Here is a 24,643-nt window from a genome sequence, read left to right on the forward strand (position 1 = left end):
CTCTCTCGTCCCCAGAGGGCTCTTGCACTCCGTTTGCCTGTGAGATCGCTAGGTGGGAATCCTCCTCGGAGGGGGGAGTGACCTTGGGTCCGACGAGCCCATCCGAGTGCGGGTCACATGCTGCTGGGGGAGGAGAGATGGAACCAGGCTCCTCCCCCGGAATGACCCGCGGCTGCGTTGCCTCGCACAGGTCCTTTTGCGGGGCAGCAATTGCCGAGGGCGGGGATGCAGGACTTCCTCACAAGCGCAAGCTCCCTCCCCCCGCTCACGGGCCTCGATCCTCCCTCCGGAGGCCATTGGGTCCCGGAGCTGTGAGGGTGGGAGCCGCGGTCGAAGAAGCACTGGCGAGGTGCAGAGAGGCTCCGGATCCGACACTGGAGGCAGGGCAGGGGACCAGGTGCGTGTTGACGTGTGTCCACTGCTTCTGTGGGGCTTGTTTTTGACAAGATGGTTGGTGATTTGAAACTTTTTGCTGCAGATTGGTCAATAAAATCCGCCCGTTTTAAGCGGGCGGTCACTGTTGTTGCTGCTGGGGTCTTTAGATGTTTATGTGACGGACAAGGCAAATGTTGTGAATGTGCACCACGTTGTTGTAAGGCTTTCGCAGCGAGGCGTGGGCACGCGCTTCTGAGCAGGTGGCCCTCCTCTGCTTCCACGGGTTTGTGGTCCATGTCCATAGAGGGCAAGCACACTGACATTGAAGCCATTTCAGCCATGCACAGACTGCCACAGACTGCAACTCTGCAGCCAACTCCGCGGCTGCTCCGCAGCTGAATGAGGGTTTTATGGGTCCACCCACAAATGGAAGACAGGAAACTGTAGAGAGATTCCGGTCTCAGAGGAGCAAAATGGAGTGACTGCCACAGACTGCAACTCTGCAGCCAACTCCGTGTCCGCTCCGCGGCTGAATGAGGGTTTTATGGGTCCACCCACAAATGGAAGGCAGGAAACTGTAGAGAGACTCCGGTCTCAGAGGGGCAAAATGGAGTGACTGCCACAGACTGCAACTCTGCAGCCAACTCCGTGGCCGCTCCGCGGCTGAATGAGGGTTTTATGGGTCCACCAACAAATGGAAGGCAGGAAACTGTAGAGAGGCTCCGGTCTCTGAGGAGCAAAATGGAGTGACTGCCACAGACTGCAACTCTGCAGCCAACTTCGCGCAGAAGCCACTTTAAAAAAAAAATATTGGCGATGAATGGAATATTGGCAACTGGCTTGCAATTGCAAGTCTCGTCCAGATCTTGCATGGGGTTCTTCCATATGAGAGTTCATCAATGTCCTTTTTAAGGATAGTGGAATGTTACCAGAGTTACAGGAATGTTTAACTATTGAGGTTAAAAATTGGAATAGAATGTCAATATGTGATGGCAACGTATTTCTTTCACAGGAAGAAGGTCTCAAAGAGTTAATAATTGGACCTAGATTAGAAGGAGATCATTTATTAAAAGAGAAAAAAAGTTAGAAAGAGGCAGAGCATCATAACAGCTATGGCTAAAAAGTGGCATATTTGTAAAAAAATAGAAGAGCATTGTCGGAATTGAAACAATATTATGCCTCCTATCGCAGCAATTGTATGTGTATTGGCCTACGCCAAGTTGTCTAAAACATCATGCGAATAAACTCTGCCGCAAGGCCTTGACCTTAGAGAAAGTAATGTAAGTCGCCATCTTGGATTAAGCCGCCATTTTAGGTTCTCTTGTAATGTGGAAGTCACCCTGAACATCAATGGAGGCCGAATGACATTCTGAGTAAGATTCTGGCCGTTGTGACCTCCGCACACACGAATAATTAATATGCCTGCAGGCTACTTGTTGGGGTCGCGAACTGAGACTTTGTCCTATTGCTGACCTATGTGTAAATATACAACTATATCAGCGAAACTAATCAAAATGCATAAATTATAGGATTGACCTGGCTAGGAACCCTTAGGCCCGATCCCTAGAATGGTTAACCCGCGAGGGGGTTGGCCAAGGGCTGGACAAATCATGTAAAAGAGCCAAGTATTCCAATGTACGGTCTCTCTTACTAATGCATCGAATCTTTGTTGAAGTTCGTTACGTTACTCTGAGAGCCGAATAGCTATCCGTTTGTCAATTGACTTTGGTAACTGATGTAGCTTTTAAATAAAGCAGTTGTATGTTCTTTGTAACCTGTGTTGGTGTGTTTCTTTTGGGCTTCCCGGCCTCATATTATTTTTATGTTTTCACAGTTGGCGCCCGAATAGGGACCCTCCAGATTGATGCCGGATCATTGAAGGTTGACGCAGACTACCGAACTGGGATCGAACGGTGTGATACTGCGGGCCCGACCGAACGAGACGCGATACCTCGGCAGCGCTGCAAGGTCCGATCCTCAGACGATAGTCGTTTGGTCTGACACGGCATCTTGACAAGGGTCCATTTTTGAGGCGGGCAGATTTGTCGAAACCACCAAACACAAGGTAAAATTCGTTAGATAAGTTCTTTGGTAAACGGTACGGTCCTCCTTAGGTTTGGTCAGGTGCAGTCGTGATCCGGCTCTTAATTTAACCCTGACAATTTGAATTTGGCGTATTGTATCTGCAGACACAATTATTGACCAGGTAACACCAATTTTTTGTGAAATGCCTGGGAAATTGTCTAGCTGCTTTAGGGCTATGTTCCGCAGCGATCGACAATCTTTGGAATTTAGCTGCCCGGCACCACAGGAGGGGTCACCGGCATGTACTATGTACTGTAAGTATGGCATTGGAAGTATAGTATTCAATGATATTTGGCACAGACAAACCAGACATGCCTCCGAATTTCAGTGGCCAATCAATGGTAGTTTTGAGATCCCCCATATTGAATACCTAGAATCGGTCTTGCTAAAAAAGAAGGCCAGACCTGCAGCCTTTGATGTTTTGCAGAATTGGAAAAAAGAAGCATTGCAGCAGCTTAAAAGTAGGGATAAACATGCACGCCGTCATAAAACAAATGCCGAAAAGGCGTTGTTATATGATAAAGAAAAACATTCAGAGTCAGTTAAAAATATGGATAGGGCTTTTTTACTCGGAATCCAGAAAATGTATCCCTCTAAAGATTTCCATGTTTCTGAAGAATTTATTGAAAAATTGTTAAACGAACGAAGGCCTGGTGCCTCTGCGCCACCTCCGTATGATCCTCTCCCGGGTGCTCTGCCCATCCCTGCTGTTGTTCCTGTTGTTATTCCTGTTCCCCCTGTACAACCTATTGTTCCTATTCCTCTAGTTGTTGTTCCTCCACCTATTGTACCACCCCTTTCTCTTGCGCCGATAGTTGCACCTTTATTGAATTTGCCTGCACCTCCGCCTCCGAGTGGTTCCGTGTCGACTGACATTGATCAGGGTGCGGGGTCAAAGATTGTCACTCGTAATACTGTTTCTGCAGACAAGAAACGGGAATTGTTTGCATGGGCTAAGCACTTTATGGAGAAAGGTGATCAAGTTAATGTTTTTTCTACATTATCAAATTTGAACAGTTTTCCCGAGAAAAATGTTTTTATCGAAGGTTTGGGGACACATTTATGTGTGATGTGGGGTTGATTATAAAATTCGGATCTCCCACAAGGGGTGAGGGATCTAAATTCTTTAGCACTTTCGAGGGACACAGAGGAGAACGTACATGGTCATGTTGAAAGATTGTTTGAGTATAGGAGGGACTTTAAAAAATCACGAGATGAGGATGATGAAGACGACAGTATGTATGTGCAGAAACGGTTCCTTCCGTGTCGTAGATCAGCACCTGAGGAAGTACGAATTTGTACCAAAGATGCGATTCGATGGATCTCGGATTCATCGATATCGCCAGATGAAGTATATGACACGTATAGTCAATATACAGTGGAAATGCAAAGGAAGGTGATTCAGGTAATGGTACAGTACCTGCAGGAAGAATGTGTAAGGAAGAAGGTTAGTTGTCCTATAGAGTTATTGGGGATTTGTAAGAGGGCCTTTTCGCCCGACACTTCTTCGACTGCCTTAGCGCTCGACCTGGCTCTGTTGCTTAGTAAGCGGTCGGAGTTACCTATGTCTCACTTGCCTATGAGAGAGGTTCCTCCGACATTTGTCCCAAAGGTTGAGATTCCTGGTAACGTTGGGACTGGTGGACCCGCTGTGGATATCCCTGTGCATTATGTATCGCAATTTGTTCACGTCCCGTTTTCACGAAAGGAAGTGAACACTATTAGACAATCAATTCCCGATATCAGGAAAAACATGACAGGGTTTTACAAAGAAACCGTTTTGCAGTCCTGTGTGTTCACCTTAAGTGATATTGACATGCTATTCCCTGTACTCCTACCCGTAGATTTATGGAAGCAGGTTCGGACAATAGACGATGTGCCAGGGTTGGGAGATACGTGGGCTAATATGACTAGGTTTGGTGGGGAATGACCAGCTGGTGAGAAGCCACCTCAGGTAATACTCACTTTGCCTGATAGAATTGTCGCAAAATTCACAAAATTAAAAACTATAATTCCAGAGAAAAGAATTATTTGGGACAAGCTTATGGCCTGTGTTCAAGGAAAAACTGAAGGCGCCACCGAATTCTTTAATAGATTCGAACAGGTATTTTCTGAATTCAGTGGACAAATTGGGTACAGAGTCTGGGAAAAGGTTGTTCGTGGACAGGTTTGTATGTGGATTGTTGACCGACATCCAGTCACAGATTATGTCCTCTGAGAGCGCTTGGCAGGCGAAATCTCAATTTGAAGTTTTGCACATGGCTCAGTATTATGAGAACCGTGTTAATAATGAAAAGGAGAAAATAGAGAAGAGGAAAGGAGATCTGAAGACTAAAGTATTGTTACAACAAATTGTCAGAAACCCCAGAGGAGGTACGACACAGACCAGAGGTCAGTATGTCCCAAAAGGAAACGCTCCTTTGGGTTCTGTGAATATTAATCAATGTGCCTATTGCCGCCAGGAAGGTCATTGGCGAGCACAGCGCCCCGTCCTTCGACAAAGGTCAAACAATGCGTTTGGGAGTATGGGTACACAACCTAGAAGTCGCCCTGGAGCAGGGGGCCCTGATAGAGGTCAGTTTTCACAAGATCCTCAGCAACCTTTTTCACAGGAAAATCAGACCTCGAGTGTGGACGCAAGAAACATATTTGATCACCCTTCTGCTGCCTACCTTTCTGAAGAGCTTCCTTCCGACGACATTTTATTTCGTTAGGACTGCCCGAAGCAGGGTTTGGAACCTTCACCTATTCCCGTTAATCAGAAAGGCCCCTACGTTGAATTGTTAGTGGGGAATAGGAAACACCAGTTTTTGATAGACACTGGAGCACAGAAGTGCTCCATTGATCATTCCCGGGTTCCAAACATTCGACTGTCAGGGCAAACAAATGTTTCTGTAGGGTTTTCTGGTATACCAATTGTTTGTCTGGTTTCTTCACCGGTGTCTGTTTCTCTGGGTCCCTTTACGGACCATTGTCCCTTCCTTCTGTCTTCGAACTGTGGAGAGAATTTGCTGGGGTTAAATCCGTTGAAGAAATTGAATGCAGTAATTCATTGTTCCTCTGATGGAGTACGACTGACGGTTTCACCACAGCAACTTCCCAATTCTCAGTTTCTGATTCGACCATTGCCTCCTGAGTTTAGCGATGTTCCGGAATGTTTATGGGCAGTGGACGACAATGATGTCGGGGTACTAGAGATTGAACCCGTCAAAATAGTTTTGAAACGTGGAGTTAAATTACCGCGCATTCCGCAGTATAAAATATCAGTTGAGGGCGAGCGTGATTTGAAGTGCATTGTCTCCGATTTTGTGCATCGTGGGGTGATTGAGGAGATTGCAGGTAGTTTATGTAACAGCCCGATTTTGCCTGTATACAAGAAAGGCGACAATGCAATCCCATACCGGTTCATAATTGATCTTCGTGCTATTTACAAAGTCGTCGCCCCACAATTTCCAATTGTGCCTGATGTAACAACGATACTAACAATGATCCCTGTTACGGCTACGCACTTCAGTGTTGTGGATTTAAAAAATTCTTTCTTTAGCATTCCTATACACAAAGAGAGTAGACATTTGTTTGCGTTCACCTTGGGGGGACGTTCATTTACATTTACTTGGGCACCTCAATGGTATACTGAAAGTCCAAGCATTTATAGTAGAGCTTTGAAAGAGCAGCTCGACACCCTTGAATTGCCACCTACTTGTACACTGCTTCAGTATGTCGATGATTTGCTTTTGGCTGCTGATTCTGAAAGTGCTTGTAAAGAAGGCACTGTACTGTTGCTTGGTCATCTAGCTAAAAAAGGTCATAAAGCTTTGCTCAAAAAATTTCAATATTGTTGTCAGGAGGTCGCCTATTTAGGCTACCTCCTGTCAAAGGAGGGCAGAAGATTGACACCTGAAAGAATAAAACACATTTCTGGCATGTCTGTTCCAAATACACAGAAGGATGTCAGAGCCTTAATAGGTATGGCTTCTTACTGTAGGGTGTGGATCCCGAACCTTTCACTAGTGATAAAACCGATGTTGGCTTTGACGAAGAAGGGCATTTCTCTGCCACTGCCATGGAAGTAGGAACATCAACGATCATTTGATCTTCTCAAAACCGTGTTGTGCTCGGCACCGGTTCTGGGTACTCCAAATTATGATAAGGCCTTTGTGTTGTTTGTGCATGAATGTGATGGATGTGCTTTGGCTGTGTTAACACAGGAACACAGAGGGAAGAATAGGCCGTGCGGCTACTGCTCCTCCGCCCTTGGTCCTGTCGCATGCGCTTTACCAAGATGTTTGCGAGCTGTCGCTGCTGCTGCCGCGTCTGTAAAACAGAGTGAGGGAATGGTCCTAGGCCATGATTTAATTTTGATGGTACCTCACTCTGTAGATATCCTATTGAATAAAACCCAAATGCAACACCTCACCTCTGCACGGCTAACGAGGTAGGAATTAATTCTGTTTGCCCCTCACATTCAAATTAAGAGGTGTTGTGTTCTTAATCCGGCTGAACTCCTACCTTTCCCCCAAAATACTATTTGCGGTGATGAAGAATTACATGACTGCCTGTATACCACTGAACAGGAAACGAAGGGCAGGATAGATCTTATAGATACTCCTTTGGACAATGCAGAAGGGGAGCTGTTTTGTGATGGCTCCTGCTTCAAACTTCCAGATGGTACATCTACAGCTGCTTACGCAGTTACTACGTTGAGTACGGTTGTTGAAACTAAGAGAATTTCGTATAACTCTGCGCAGGCCGCAGAGATTATAGCGTTGACCCGAGCTTGTGAACTCTCCGAAGGGCATATAGTAAACATATATACTGATAGCCAGTACGCCTTTGGGGTGGCTCACAACTTTGGGAGGCTCTGTTCGGAACGAGGGTTCCTAACCTCACATGGGACCAAGATCCAGCATGGTCCCCTGATAGTGCAATTGCTCTCGGCACTCTCACTCCCTTGGCAGTTAGCGATCATGAAATTTGCAGCACATCGTAAGGTCATAGATGATGTGGGAAAAGGGAACGCTTTCGCTGACCAGATAGCCAGGCAAACGGCTAAAGACCTTAGCGCGGACATGTATGCTCTAAGGGAAACAAAAGATGCCTATGTAATGGATGAGGGTATTGGGTCTGTGCGAGATATTCAAACTGATGCCACAGTAGGAGAGTCTAAGAGGTGGGCCGAAGGAATGGGGAAACTGGATGATGATGGGTGTTGGGTGGATGCATCTGAAGGAAAATGGTTGCTCCCTGATTCATATGTGCTGGCAATGGTTACGATGGCACACGGTCCTACGCATGTGTGTGCTCAGCAAATCACAAAAATGTTAGAACAAGTCTGGGTGAATGATAACATTTTGAAGACTGCACAGCGACATGTTCAGAATTGTATGATTTGCTTACAGCACAATGTGGGGAAGGGGACAGTAACTCCAAGGGGAAGCTTTGGGCCCCCTTCTGTTCCCTTCGAGGCCATCCACTTTGATTTTATTGAGATGGAACGGTGTAACAATCTAAAATATGTTATTGTGATTATTTGTGCTTTTAGTAAATGGGTCGAGGCTTTCCCCGTTAAAGATGCTTCTGCCATGACCACTGCAAAGACTATGGTAAAAGAATTCTTTCCACAATTTGGGCTTCCAAGGGTAATTTGGTCGGACAATGGTCCCCATTTTGTTGCAGCAGTAATTTTGCAGATATGCACAGCGTTACACATTGAAAAACGATTTCACTCAGCTAGACATCCTCAAAGTGCTGGGTTGGTAGAGAGACATAACGGTATCTTAAAGAATAAGCTTGCAAAAACATGTGCAGATACCAAATTGAAATGGCCAGATGCCTTACCTATTGTATTATTAGCCATGCGTACCACACCTAAAACTAAGACCGGGCTTTCTCCATTTGAGGTAGTAATGGGGAGACCTGCTAACATTTGGGGTCTTCCGAAGCCTAAAGCCCTGAGGGGGGTGGAAAATGTATTGCTTGTAGACTACTGCAACCAGTTGACTAAAAACCTGTATTTCATTTATCATCAGGTTCAGTCAGCTTTACCTGTACGGTTCACAGGCCCAGGACACAATATTCAGCCTGGAAGTTGGGTCCAAGTGAAGGCCTACGAAAGGTCTTCCTGTCTCGCTCCTCGCTGGAGGGGACCCTACCAGGTGCTGTTGGTCACCCGGACAGCAGTGCGGGTGGCTGTGAAAAAACACTGGATCCACGCGACGCATGTCAAGAAACTTCCTCACCTGACGCCACACGTTACAGAAGAAGCAGAACCCCTCGCTGATGCTACAATCTCTGATCTTGGAGTAGCAACAGCGCTGTGAGTGCGTCAGAGAATTTCTCTGAGCCCGTGGAGCTTGGGGAACAGTCCATTTCGTCTCCGCACTCTTTGGAAAAGTCACTTCCTGAAAACACTGTTTCAAGTTCTGCGACTTCCGTCGCCTCCGATACGTCGATTCCCTCAGGAAGTGACGACACCTTGTTTCCGGATCAAACAGTTTTGGGTACCACCAGGTACGACCTTCAATGAAGAAAATAGAACTATGGCACAGGTCTTTCCGTGCATTTGGAAAGAAGAAGTGATTGAAAGTTTTCTCTTGTAAAAGAAAGTTCCTTTCGAGCATAAGGGAAAAAAAAAGGGATTCTGCTGGCTAGGGTTGGAAAGGACTAAGAAGTCGAGCGACCGTAGTGTCGCCAGCAACGAACATTGGGATCGTCGATTGAGAAACTGCAATGCCTGCCACCTCCACTGCTGCTCCCCGCACTGGACTTGTAAATTGGGGGGTGACCAACTCGGACAACGAACAATGTGCCTGGGCCCCGAAAACGTATTGCTGTGTTGTGTTAATAATGGTTGGAATTTGTGTAATTACTGCCGTAGGACTTTGGTACTTCGAAGTAATTTACTCTCTAAAACCTCTACTGCCAACTGAGATTGAACCTACTGCTTTGACTCCCTCTGTACACCTTCACACTCTGTCACCTAGAGACTCCCAGCATAGACGAAAGTATCATAATAACACTTTAATGATAGTAATGAATGCAACGCATGCCATTTTTAATAAGAGTAATTGTCGGATTTGCACTCATTTACCGCAACATGGGAACAAGGGGCTAGGATGGTATATTCACCCTTTACCTTTAACGACTGCTTGCTATGCTTCTCTTAGAGCACTATTCTTTGGCCGTTGGAATGATAGCATCTCAGGGAACTTTGATGGAACTAATTTATATGATTTTGAGAAACGTGAATTGACTCCCCTGGGATGCTCGCTTTTTGCAAATAGAAGTAAACCTAATGTTGCTTCTATTAGGCCGTCTGATAAACTATCTCTTCCTTTTCAAACTCTAATTTCCTTTAAAATGGCTCCGATAGGCAATAAGGACGTCGTGCCTCCTTCCTACTCTATAAATCATAGCCCTGATTCAGTCCCCTTTTGTGTACAAAGAAATGGCACTCGGCCAATGGGAGATTTTGAAGGTTGTATTTGTAAATTTGACTGGAGAGAACAGGCCTCTGTATGTAGGGGGGCCTGTTTATTTCATTTGTGGTAGTTCAGCATTTCCCTGGTTGCCCAAGGATTGGCAGGAACCTGTTATTTAGGAATCCTGTTACGTGGGGTATTTGTAGCTAGTACATTGGAGGTTTCTAAGGCTCGCCCACGGCGGGAAGAGAACGGAGATACCCCAGGGCAAGTATTGGGAGATATAGCAAAATCAGTTGTGCCCTTTTGGGGACAGATAGCAAACTCTGAAAACATTAGGGGACTAGCAAGAGTACTGGAGAGAACCATCAACCGGACCACGGACATACTCTACAATATGACACTAGAACAAAAGGCAATAAGATTGGTAGCACTCCAAAATCGGATGGCATTAGATGTCATTCTGGCAGAACGTGGTGGAGTATGCAAATTAGTGGGGTCCGCTTGTTGTGTTTTCGTACCAGATTCCTCGCCGACAATTTTCAAAGCAATACAGAACTTGCACTTCCTTAATTCTGAGGTGCATGTTCCTGTGGGAGATTGGAATATTAGCGCCTGGTTTTGGGATTCTCTACGATCTTGGGGTTGGAAGGTGCTTTCTGTCATTCTGGTTATTTTAGGGATCCTGCTATTCCTTTGTTGCTGTTTTCAATGTCTACCTAGTATATGTGTAATGCTAGGGGGATGTTGTGCTCAAGCAGTGAGCACAGTAGGGCACAGAATGTATGCCCCAGATACAGCATCTAAAGAGTTCGTGTTACAAGAGGTTCTGATGAATGACCTAATGGCCATAGACATTACAGATAATGATTCAGGATGTATGGCCGACAATGCATGGAGTTATTTGCAAAAGTATTAGAAATGATATTAGCACTTGGCATAGGCCAAAAGGAGGGTCTGTCGGAATTGAAACAATATTATGCCTCCTATCACAGCAATTGTATGCGTATTGGCCTACGCCAAGTTGTCTAAAACATCATGCGAATAAACTCTGCGGCAAGGTCTTGACCTTAGAGAAAGTAATGTAAGTCGCCATCTTGGATTAAGCCGCCATTTTAGGTTCTCTTGTAATGTGGAAGTCACCCTGAACATCAAAATGGAGGCCGAATGACATTCTGAGTAAGATTCTGGCCGTTGTGACCTCCGCACACACGAATAATTAATATGCCTGCAGGCTACTTGTTGGGATCGCGAACTGAGACCTTGTCCTATTGCTGACCTATGTGTAAATATACAACTATATCAGCAAAACTAATCAAAATGCATAAATTATAGGATTGACCTGGCTAGGAACCCTTAGGCCCGATCCCTAGAATGGTTAACCTGCGAGGGGGTTGGCCAAGGGCTGGACAAATCATATAAAAGACCCAAGTATTCCAATGTATGGTCTCTCTTACTAATGCATCGAACCTTCGTTGAAGTTCGTTACGTTACTCTGAGAGCCGAATAGCTATCCGTTTGTCAATTGACTTTGGTAACTGTTGTAGCTTTTAAATAAAGCACTTGTATGTTCTTTGTAACCTGTGTTGGTGTGTTTATTTTGGGCTTCCTGGCCTCATATTATAGTTATGTTTTCACAGCATAAGTTTATATTTTAGTTCCCCCATAGGATTGAATCTCCTGGAGCCATCCTGTTGAGATGGTTAAGCGTAAGGTTTATTTTGAAGAAGGCATACTGTCTGAAATCTCTTCTTTTGAGGATTTTAGGAAGAGTTTATTTTAGTTGAGAAGGAGGCTGTCTTTGCTTGAATAATTCCACTTTTATTAATAGATCTCATAATCTTCAAACTGCCGAAATTACTGTCCGATTCATCTTTATGCCAGAGGCCTTGCAATAGACGAAGCTTCCAAACGGGTTCCTGCAGCTTAAGGGTACAGCAAGTTTGGTTAAGAGACTTTCATCTTCCCCTGGCCAAATGAAATGCTTAGGTTAGCTTTTTCAGAGATGAAATGACACAATTCCACGTCTAACGATGTGTGTTAGTCATTCTCGTGTTTGGAAGTCAATTTAGTTCCAAGCTGCCCTTCAAATTACGCCTTAGATCACACTGCTCATTCAAACGACTCAATTAAAGTATTTAATATGATTTAAGTTGTAATGTGAAATACGTTGCTTTAGGGAAATACCTGATTTTCGTTGTGTGTTTGTACCTCAACATTGACGAACATTTGAACATTACACCTTTTCATATGTAGCAAGCTTATCATTTTTCAAAAACGTGATGTGTTACACAGATGTCCTCAGTTTTTTTTTGTGTCGAGCTACTGTTCTAACTTGCATTATGTGTGTTTTAGATACAGTATGCTATCATGAGCAGATAGCTGTTGGTCATTGTGTCCTCATGTTGTGAGCTTGAATGCAGTGCCGGTTCTGTATTGTTATTGTGCAGAATAACATAATATATGCATGTTAGTCAAAGCATATTTGTGTTGTTTGTGTAATGGCCATGTACAAAGTGGCTGTTGGGTATGGCTATTGTGATCAATTATGTTACTTGTGTGTTATACCAAGCATATTATTACACGCATATTGTTGAGGATCATGATGTGGAGTTTGTATTCAGTGAATTCTCTGTATGGCTAGTTTGCTGCATTGTGCAACATTAACTGTTATTCTAAGCATATTACTACAAGCAAGTTATTGTTGATCATGACACAGAATAGTACGTTTCAGGTTTTCTAATTTATATATTATTATGAATTCATTGTTGTTCGTCATGGAATGTTCATAGTGTAAGCTTCTCCATAGTGTCTGTTGTGTATAGCAGCTGAATGTTGTTACAAGTGTGTATTTCGAAGCGTGTTATTCCAAAAATATTATTTTTGGCAATGATGATAGCTTGCATTTAGTGCCTATTGACTATGGTGCTTTTATATCCTAATCCAATGTTAGCATACACATAACGATATTTACGAAAAAACGCCTATGATAGAATTTATTTGGAAAAATCAGTAACTTCTTTTGACATTTCAAAAGATGATTTGTCCGAGGTTAAGTCAACAAAAAAACAATCAAGTTATGGACTCTGCACTGTGTACTGCGTGGGAGCCATTTTGCATGTTATGACTGTGCTGTATCATCCGAGACGCAATGCACTGGTAGAGAGGTTCAAAAGAACGATACTGCAAGCAGTGAGAATTGTGGTTGCCATACCACCGTATGGTTTAGGTGCGTGTAGTTATCGAAGGAGTAATCCAAAATACGATTGCAACTCCTGAAATAACTGGGGTGTCTCCGTTTGAGACTTTGAGAAGACGGAAAACTAATGATAGGTTGTGTCCAGGATAGTTGAATGGGGCAGGGTTGGTAAGAATCAATGATGAGGACATGAGAAGGATAGTTGAAAGGAGCAGGAGAAGAATATGTATTATAAACTTAGTTGTGTGAAGGAGGTTCCCATGAGTGAGGAAACTGTGCTTAAAGTGAGATTAGGACGGAGAGTGGGAAAGGGTATTTCAAGGAGTTCTAGGGATGTGGTGGTGAAGGAGGATTTCAGAAATGTGGTGAGATTGACGGATTGACAAGTGTGGAGTACAGAGAGGGTGGGAAACGTTATAATTTAGGATGTAATGGTGAATAGTATGAGAAAGGAAAGCTGTGTTACATCTTGTGAAAATAATGTATTACTGTGTATATATGTTAGCATGGCAGCCAGAGGGAATGTGCTGAGGAGGAAGGATTCCAAGCAGGAACACAGCTTTATGGAACCAGAATGTTTGGATTTAAACAGGAGGGTTGGAGAAGTTGCAAAGATGGGAGGCAGAGAGCTGGGACTGCTGTAATGTTATAAATTGAATACACTTGGTTTGAAGTTACTCACTGTGCCTGGGTACATAATACAAGTCAAAGAGGAGTTCCGTGACCAAGCAGAGGTATGAGGCCGAAGGCTGAAATCCTTTATAAGGTCATGAAATTCCAAGGTGGCTTGCAATATCCTTTTTAAATAAGGTATTGGATATTTTATTCCTTATAATACATGAACCCGCGCTGTCATCCTCTCCAATACCTGACCTCTTGCTTATCTTATTGTAAGAGATATTCCAGTTCCTGATACATATAATCAATGTAGAATCAGTTTGGATTAAAACATAATAATATGGAACTTCTAATAAATTGCAGAAAAATAGTTTAAGCAGTTTAATACAATGATTCTAAAAACGCTTTCTCATGCTTTAAAATCAGCAATGGCAAGCAGATTCTTTCTCTCTTGCATTAAACACCAGCAGTACACACAAGAATCATATTACTATAACCAATTCCCAATCAGATTATAGCTGTAAAGTGTCACGGAAAAAGATTTTAGATGAAAGGAATTTGTAAAGCTTCACAGCGGCTTTGATTAGGTGCTGCAGTGGCAGCTGGAATTCTGCTCTGTGCTCCCTGAAGCAGCAGGTATGGTGTTGTCACAACAGAAGTGTAACAAAATTGATTACAGAGAATCAGTGATGTCATTTTCTTAATACAGGTCTCTGGTGACATCACAACTATCCTGCAGTAAGAAAACAATTGACAGGCTTTTATATGGGTATTGCAGGCTGTCATGTATTATTTTTCCTCAGGCAATATTAAATGTTTGCCTGCAATTGATGTGGGTGTGCTTTGAAAAGGGAGTGTTCCCTCATTTGCATGGGGGTGTGACCAAAACAACTGAGGAAATGTAATGCTATATTTGTATGGCAAGGCAGTATTATAAAACATCACACACATAGGCAATGTGTCTCAGGGACGTGCCCAATGAATGTCCATCACTCAGGATGGGTAGACATTCAGTAGGCACTCCCAGGGTGCAGGAGAGTCCCAGGGACTAGCCAGGTCCTTATCCTTGGGAAAGGGTGGCAGTCGCTGACTGCATACACACCTCCTGCACATTGTAAATTATTAATGTGATTGAAATGATTTCCTGCTGTAATTCAGTAAAACACGTCCTGCTGTGATGCAGTAAAACATCTTCCGGTTGAATACATTGCAAATGGTCTATGCAAGTCTTCTCGGGTTATGGTCATAGCATCGGGAATCCCCTTCACCACCGGAGCCACAAGTCTGGCATCTACATTTGTTCATTTCACCAAATATCTGAAATCTTATCTCTTCATGGGCCTTGCTAAAAGGTGATGTTATATGACACCTGAACAGCACAGCCATATCTCTTGTTAACCAAAACCCATTACCCAATTCCAATTTAAATCGCACAGAATTCTTCTGTACAGTCGCTGTATGCTGTCTTGAAGAGTTCTACTCTTCAGTAAAACACGTGTTATTGTTTCCTAGCTTCAGTTGCACTCTATAAATGCTTTTAGCACATGGAGATCATGAATGACCTCATCTCAGCTAGGTGCAGTCATTAACTACTGGTATTGACTACATTCTGAACGTCTGCCTCCAAAGCAAACAGGGAAAAAACAATGTAATTTCCAGGCAATGCTATTTTCAACAAAACCATCCCTCTCTGGGAGGAGCTAATGTTTTACTGCAACATTCTAATTAATACAAAGTCAAAAAAGCGAAATCAAGGGAAGATACTTTCACTTTCTTATAGAAAAATCCATTACTTTTACATGACACCTAATGCATGGTCATGTTAATCCGGGGACAGTATAACCAAGTGTGCAATTTACATGCTTAATTTATGAGCACAACCTTATTTAAATAGTACAAAATAAAACCACATTTAATTACTAACACAGTTTGTCGTTTTACTTTACTCACTATTAAAGTAACGTTTTTACTTCACAGGAAAATCTCAAAACATGTATTGCTATTACCACAGCGTGGTAATAGCCTTATAGACCTCAGTCCATAGTTTAGTGGCAGATCAATATCTTGCAATAATGGCCCCTCTGACAGTCTATAATGCCATAATATCGTTCACCGATATACCTAAACAAGACATATGGCAGCATATTTGGATCGACAGTATAACTATGCATGAATGAAGCAGTGTGTAATTCACATTTCAATTACTAGTGGGCATGTTATTTGCAAAAGTACATATACCAAATACGCATAGAAATTAACACTGTCAGAAAATACGTGCGGGATTATTAATTTTGGGTTACAGTTTTTTAAAGATCATCTTCCTTTTTCACTTTCATGAAGATATGTTTCATAGGTCATTTTGCAGATATGTGTTGAATGAAAATCAAAGCAAATTACGAACTTTATCTCACTTGCTGCACAACGTACACCAAGATATATAGTCATGTGAATACCCACCTGGTTTAAGAATGTGTGATTCTTGCCCCCCATTGATATTTCCTGCTTCTGCTCCCCCCAGAGACACTCCCCTGGGAATATCCACTTACCCAGCTCTTTCTTATAAGCAAATTGAACATCCATATGAAGCACACACGTGCATGCACTGCACACATGAACCCTTATGGTGCCAGTTCTGAATTCATCTCTCTGGCTTGTTCATAATTCATGCATCCATTCTTTGGGCCTCATTACGAGGAAGGCGGCCACGGAATGAACGGTGCCCATAAGGGAACGGCACCGTTCATTCCGGGCCGCCCTATTACGAGGTCTGCAGCGGGTCCCGCTAAGGATGTCTGGTCAGACCAGGCGTCCTTAGGGGGACCCGCTAGCAGACCAGGATGCTAACAATGGGCCCGTCATTAGCAGGCCCGTTGTTAGCATCCTCCCCATTCCCATTGAGCCCTCTGGGGGCTCAAATGGGAATGGGGATGTACCAGGTCCGGGTCCTGGGAAAGGGAATTACCGGGCCCTCCAAGGTCAGAATGGCCCAGTAATTCCCTATTTCTGGAACCCGGACCCGGTACCCGATTTGGGGGTAGCCATGCTGCTAAAAGTGCCATTGGGTACCTCCAAACTCGTAATGAGTCCCCTTGTGATTATTTCCAGGCATGCGTTACACGTGTGTCTGGAAACTCATTGTGCTTCATATTAGCCCCTTAGTGCTGTCTACTCAGTGATTCATTGGCTGTTTCCTACCAAATTCTTGTTATACCATTCATCTGCATTAAACTGTCACATATTCCATTGATGTTTTGGCAAACACTATACAAAAAAAGAAGCCCCATAGTCTGAGAAAGGGATCATTATCAGAGGTAAGGCAAGATATCTGCTGATTAGATGTCATCATGACGTCAGGAGCAGGGCATCTAAATGTTGAACAATGTGGCATCTGGACGACAGAAGCACTAATGCATTTTACGGAATGTATTCAGCCCTATTTGATATATTCTGTGAGGTTAATTAAATTACACCGCTACTTATTGATCCATTGGCATGACACCCACTTTTTTCTAATAATAATGCTTCAGTGTGGTTGTTATTTCTCAAGAGTTAAGTTGAGTCGACTAATACCATGACATGAAATAGGAAAGTGCCCAGGTCTACGTGAATCTAATATGTTCATTTAAACCACGCTCACCTTAAAGACACACGTGGGTGGATTCATCTCCTGACACCCGGTCTCCCTTCCCTGCACTGCAATAATGTCATTTTAGCAACACATTGTAAATCATCTCCCTTTTTTAACTTGTCTAAGCTCCCAATTTCTATGTCCAGCTGAGTACAAAAATGCACTCCCTCTTCTCCTCTAAGCACGCGCAGTGCAGTGTCTGGTTTCTCGTATTCTGTGGCCACGTTTTGAATTCCAGTCATTTGAATCGTTTTCTCCCAGCACCAAGTCTGTGTGTTGCACGTCCTGTCCCATAGGCTTCTAACCCACTAGACCATTGTGCCTTTTTGTATACTATTCAGTTGATGGTTGACGCTATGCTCGTGCCACAATGTTTTATTTAGTTGAGTAAAACTTAACTGTACCTTATTACCTTAGACACAACACAGAACATGGACTTGTACCACAACATTATGGGCCTAATTCTGAATTTGGCAGTGTTTCCGGCAGAATTGCCACCAGACCTGGCCCCATTACCACATCAGTCTGGCAGATTTATTGCTACATTTGGAGTGACAGCATTTCCGATGCACGATTTACTCCATTTTGATGTTTTGCATGCACCATGGGCAGTCATCTTTGCATGCAAGGTGGGGGAGTTCCTTCCACTTTACCTCAGCACATAGCTAGAGTTGTATCCAACACTAAACTGGAGATAACTCCTCCACATTACGTCCAATCACCGAATTTGTCAGGCTTAGTGAAAGTGGCAGTAATGCAATTTATATTTGTACAGCATGGCCAAACTAGTATTGAGGCCCTATGTATGATACTGGATGATTGGCTGTGGGCCTTGAATTAGGGAGCGTGCACAGCAACAGAACAGATATCATAATTCAATCTGTCCATCGCATGTGCAGCATGACAAGAAAGATTTCAATAGATGGCTTCAACATGAACGATAGCGTTTGTGAATGTCTTGTCTCTTCCTAGCTTGGAGACAAGCATGCAACATTATACACATGTTTGTGGGTATGTTATTTGTAAATTATTGCCTTGCTAGCTTGATATCTAAAACAGCTGGCTTCTCTAAACTCCCTTACAACCACAACCTCCTTGATCTCTGTGAGGCCTTCCACACTATTGGCCACCCCTCTTGCGTTCATACAATCTATCACCTTAGCTTCCAGGGCACTGTCCTTAACTGGATCTCCTCTCACCAATATGAAGGCTCCTTCTCCATCTGTAGGAGTAGGGGCACCACCTCTGCCACTCAAGGTTCTGTCCTTGGTGTCCACCTGTTTGCTCTCTACACCCCCTCCCTCAGCAAACTCATCTTCTAATTTGGCTTTTCTCATCACAAATATTCTGATAACACTCATTTCATCCCCTACACCTCCTTCACCCAATGACGTATACTCTTACTTTTCCAGTTTCCTCGCAACCATTTTTTACTGGATTACACTGATCTCTCTGATACTCCCTTCTAGAAAACCAAAAACCATATTCCTCCCTGCTTCAAAAGACTCACCAATTTTCCACTCTCCTGTAACCTTGCCCCCACACATCCTCCAACCATGCCAGAAACCCTCCAACCCAGATGTTCTCTATGATAGCAGCAACCTGACACACCAACAATGCTTAATCATCACTGTCATGGTAACAGGTTAACATTCTAAACATCATTTTGTCTATGAAACTCCTGATCCCAATGTATATTCACATGAAGCTTGAATCCTGCATCAGTCCTCTCATTGGTTTACTCTCACTGGCAACTCTCGCCCATCGCATTGCCGTTTTCTGCTCCAGTTTTCAGTGCAGTGCGGATGACAATCAACTCATTCTCAGGCTTCCCTCGGCCACCTCTTCTTCTTCTCTTATCTCTGATTGCCTGTCTGCTATTCAGGAGTGGTGTGCCACTAATGATCTCTGCCTGAATGCCAGCAAGACTGAGATCCTCCTCATCAGCACACCATAACATTCCTTTCCTGTCACCCTATTTCCGGCCTTGGTTGCCCCCCCCTCCCCAAAACCCACCTGCAAGGCTAAGAACCTCAGGGTCATCTTCAACTCTACGCTTTCAGTTTCTGCCCACATCTCTAATGTCTCCAAAAAGTCACATTTCTAACTGCACCTCCTCAGAGGTATTCTGCCTTTGTTCTCCTTCCCCCAGAAGCTCACTGTTTCACAAGCCCTGGTTCGCTCTAGGTTGGATTACTGCAACAGCCTCTTTCTAAATCTACCTGCTTCTACTCTCCGTACTTTGCAACTCATACAGACCAAGACTGCAAGACTTGTCCTTGGCCTCAAGCCCCAGGACCGTATCTCTCCAGCACAGAAATTTCTTAATTGGCTCCCAGTGGCTGCAAGGATTAAATTCAAGACTCCTTGCATTGTCGACAAGACTTTCTGGGGCCTGGGTCCAAAATACCTAGAGCTTTCTCTCCATAAACACTTTCCTTCTCGAGTTCTTCGCTCCTCCACATCCAACTCCCTCAGGGTTAGTCGTTTCTCAAACAAACGAGCTGGGGGTAGATCTCTGTCTTCGGCTGGGGCCTCCCTGTGGAACAGCCTCCCTGCCACTCTCAAACTTGAGGAGAACCATCTCCGGTTCTGGAAGCACCTCAAGAACTTCAATCTGTGCTTCTGCCTTTGCTTCTCTTCTCCCCTGTTGATCTGTTCTGCTTCAGCATTGTGCACCTGGTTACCCTCTGATTTTGGGCCCAGGTACTTGCTCACCCTGCTACGCACCTGCACTGCCTCCTGACAACCCTTGCACTTGGGTCTGTATCTGAAACCCTACATTCCCCCCATTTTTCTGCACTTATCAGACACCCCTTGTCTGCATCTTAAACCTAGCACTTGCCACTTGCTGGCTGCACTGCCACTTTGTTGTTATTACTTCCCTCGCTTAGCACTTTCCACTTTTTCCCCTCCCCCTGAACTTTGCCACTTGCCTCTCCCCTGCACCTGCACGTTCTCAATGTCACGCGGCCTAGTAGGTTTGTTGTTTTTGTCTCCCCTGTTCCCCTGCCCCGTCACGCCCTGACACACTTGTCTATGAGCGCTATACAAATAAAATATCAATACCAATATCAATTGGTCTCTAATGCTGTTCCTTTTTACCTTCAACACATTTATGGACTTCCCATCCGTACTCTCTTTAAACTCCCACTTTGTTCACCCATCTCGGCTTACCACATACAAAGCGGTAGACTCTCTTTGAAACACCACTCCTTCTCCAAATGTCTTCTCTAGGTGCAGATATCTATTCATGGACTGGCTCACTCCATCCCCAAATAACTCCCTCTCCCATTACTCTCTTCCTCACATTTTATTATCCTAAGACCTGCTTAACGTATCTGTTCCCCACCCACCTTGTGCTGTCTTCTGCTTCCAATCCTTGCTCTTTTCCAGTGAACTCCTTACTCCTGAGATATTATGAAGGCTGCCATTTTATTGGACTTCAGTATTCAATTTAAGTTTGTGCACTTATCGCTAGAAAATAATAGGCATTAGGGCTTGGGAAGTTATGGGACTTCCACTTTGTGCACTTCATGAAGTGTGCTGCAAAACCTTACTAATGTCACAAAGTTGAACGGTTTTCAGCCAGGACCATGAATGCATTAACTCATGTTTTGCTGGCCTAAAGTGTGGCAAATTGTACTCTGGAGGTGCTGCATTTTTTGTCCTCTGCAATCAGTTGTAACTGAAGAGCAAATTCCACTAATGTTACCTACTGGCTGAACGACATTTGTGTGGGAAAATATTCAAACCACTGAAGAAATTATTTCTTACCAACCAATTACTTCCAGGTCAAATGAATGAGTGAGATTAGAATGACACGCACTGCAGGAAGCAATCAGTTGAGATAGTATACACTTCTACTAACAATGTTTTTTTCTCGTGGCTGCTCTCAGAGTGAGATTGACTACATCCTTGTGTCTTGAGTAATCTGGATGCATCCTTTATTAAGCTGTGTGATCCTCACATTCTACTCATACTAAAATGCAGGTAATTATCATTATATATATTCCAACTACTGGGTGATTTATTGGCGAACTATATTTGATACTTTTTCTAACATTCTTGTGAGGAATGCATCAGATGTGGGGTGGAAGAAGTCGGGGCTGCATAAATGCTGCTTAAATGTTATCCTTTTTGTCCATTGGCATGTGCATTATATGTTCTGCCTTCTTTTATATGTGTTTCTTTAGGAACATTCACACAATTCTCTCTGGAGAATCTGGCTATGATCGCCGACACCATTATCTCCTCCAAGCTGGACAATTGTAATTCACTCTATGCAGGCCTTTCCAAATCATCATGTCCTAAACTTCAAATTCTTCAAAACAATACTGCCAGCACTGTATTGAACCTCCCTTTTCATGCTTAAATTTCCCTTGCCAGGTTTTCATTTAAACTTCTCATCCTGGTTCATAAATGCACCCACGATTGATCTGCAAGAGATCTGTCACGGAGACTGTTTTGAGACTCTTCCACTTGACCATGTCATGCTATTACACCTAATATACTAATTCGTCCTAGATTTAAACAGCATTCTGCCGGTGATAAGAAGTTTCTCTGTGCATGGCTCAAGGCTCTGGAATAAACTGCCTGTGTCTCTCAGAAGGAAATCCAACATGTGCAGTTTTAGCAAACCTCTAAAAACCCATCTTTTCCATCAATATCTTAATACTAAATATGTGGCTACATCTTGTTTCTATAGTCTCGGTAGGATAGCTAAGGGGCAACATGCTCGCTTTGGAAGCAAAACGACAAGGAGCACCACAGGTTCGATCCCCCAGTCCACGCTTAGAATCATCATCATAGTCCCAGATAGTCTTCTCTTGCCCTTGCGCCTTGGGTTTGAGGTCTTTACAAATGACCAATAACAATAACAATATATGTGAATAAACATCCCCAAGTGTTGCTACGTGCCATTTGTTCTCTGTTAAACTTATGTACATGTATCTAGTAATTATGCTCGCAAATGTTGTTAATCAGGTTTGTTATGTTATACTGAATCTACTTTGAAAGCAACACATTGCAAATGGGGTCATGCTTCTCCTCCCTTCAGCACAGCTGTATTGTTGAGAACTACTTCATGTGCAGAAATATTCATGATTTATAGCCGCATACAGCATTGGTGAGAAATGTCACCTGCCAAATGAATAGTGCAGAAAAAAATACTTTGCTACCAGGTAAGTGGAAAAAACAAGCAAACTTTGCAACTGCATCTGGCAGCGAATTCAGGAACTTCACGCCATCTTGCCTGCGAAAAAACCCAACCGGCATCAGGGATGTGCACTTCTTTTTCTGCCATTGGCCAAATTCTCCGTCTCAACGACCTGAAGCAAGCACATCCACATTTCAATTATCTAATTTTGTACACACCATAAAAGGAAAATGCTCTGTAAATACATTCATACAAATAAACCATTTTTAATTGGCCATCTGGGATTTGCTGGGAAAAGATATACCCATCCGATGTATGTAAATAACATGTCTTTGTCAAACTATTAACTATGGATCCGATCTAAGCAAGTCCCAACAGCGTGCCGGGACTGCGGCCTTGGGAGCGTGGTGCCAGGAAGTGGAAGAACATTTGGGATGGGTGGGTTCATGCAATGATGTCACTGACTGGGCAAAACACGGATTGCTTTGCTGCTCTTGAGGGGCCCGAAAATCGATTTGGGGTTGTTTTACTGCGGTTGACATTTTCGAGGGAGAAACAACCAAAGATTATTTGTTCAAAATATTCTTCTGTCGTTTCTCCCCTGAACATTTCCAAAGTGTCCAAAACACTACCCACCCACCCACACCCCTACCCACCCCGCCAACACACTCCCACCGACCACCCCCTTACTGACCTTCAGTTCCGTCTCTGGGATGGCAGTTCCCATTCACTTCCGTGATCGGGAACCGGCGCCACAGGGGCCTATACTTTTTTTTTCTTCGGCTAAGCTGTGGGGGTGTCCCCCGCAACCCAGCTCACTATACTCTAAAGTATAGTGAGCTGGGTGTTGCGGGGGACAACCCTGCAGCCCCTGCATCCTTTTTCTTTTCTTTTTTTCAGTGTAGTGTCAGCTGCGAGGGTGTCTCGCGCAACCCCTGCTCACTATACTGCATAGCATAGTGAGTGGTGTGTTGCGGGCGACACCCCTGCAGCCTTTTTCTTTTCTTTTTTTTGTGTGGGGTCAGCTGCAAGGGTGTCTCCTGCTCACTATACTGCATAGTATAGTAGCGGTGTGTTGTGCGGGACGCCCCCATAGCACCCGCAGCCTTTTCTCTTTTTATTTAGGACTGTGGGACAGCTGCAGGGGACACCCCCCGCAACCTCCGCTCACAGTATAGTAAGCGAGGGTTGGGGGGACACCCCCGCAGCCCTAAACTGAATCCAGATGACTTTCCCAACCAAAAGTCCAAAAGAAGGTCGAACATTTGATGATACTTACTTTTGGACTTTTGGTTGGGTAGGTCGTCTGGATTCTGTAATTTTGGCAGAAACCCGGAAATCACCACGATCAAAGGGACCCAGACTGCGTGCTGGACCTTTTTGTTCCTTTCATACATGCATCCCTCACTTGCAGTAAACAGATTCTTGCTTCGGTTCATCTGGTCTGTGTTTTTGGGTCCTCCGAAAACCTAATCTTTATCCTGTACCAGCGAAGTCATTCATGCGTGTCCCTCTGTTACAGGGGCACATTGGAGGTAAGGAATGTTTGCATGGCAGAGTTGAGAGGACTCCAGGAGGATTGTGAGGGCCTAATCATAGTTCTACAGGGCAGGGACCAACGGGAACAACAGAGGAGTTAGCATTGCAGTGATAAACGTGGTCTTAAAGGGGTATGCTGCTTCACCATTGGGATATGTGTAGCTAAATGCCTGCAAGAAAAGGTGGCGTGAATTTCCTATAAAGGATTTTGTTTCTTTTCCTTCTTACTGGATTCAGAAATAATACATTTTCATTAAGCAGCACATAGAAATAAAACCACATCAAAGAATGACAGAACATCATTGGCATATACCAAAATGCATATTTTTCTCCTTCCTATAAATAGGGTATCACATCTTACTTTGGGATGTTCAAAGATATCTCAGATATATACAATAAAAATAAAGGGGGGCCTCAATACATCATTGTTCGACCCCTTTTTTACATGACAAGAATTGGAACATGTCCCATCATCCCATATCCCACCCTAGCCATATTGTCCTTGTACAGTTGTTTAGTGGCATCCCGGATTGCCTGGGTTTCCCAGGGTTTCTAAAACTGACCATAATATTGTTCTATCGATACTGTCAAGCACAACTTTAAAATCAACAAACCAAGTA

The sequence above is a fragment of the Ambystoma mexicanum genome, chromosome 10 (genome assembly GCF_040938575.1).
Source record: "Ambystoma mexicanum isolate Mex_15411 chromosome 10, UKY_AmexF1_1, whole genome shotgun sequence".
NCBI lineage: Eukaryota > Metazoa > Chordata > Amphibia > Caudata > Ambystomatidae > Ambystoma > Ambystoma mexicanum.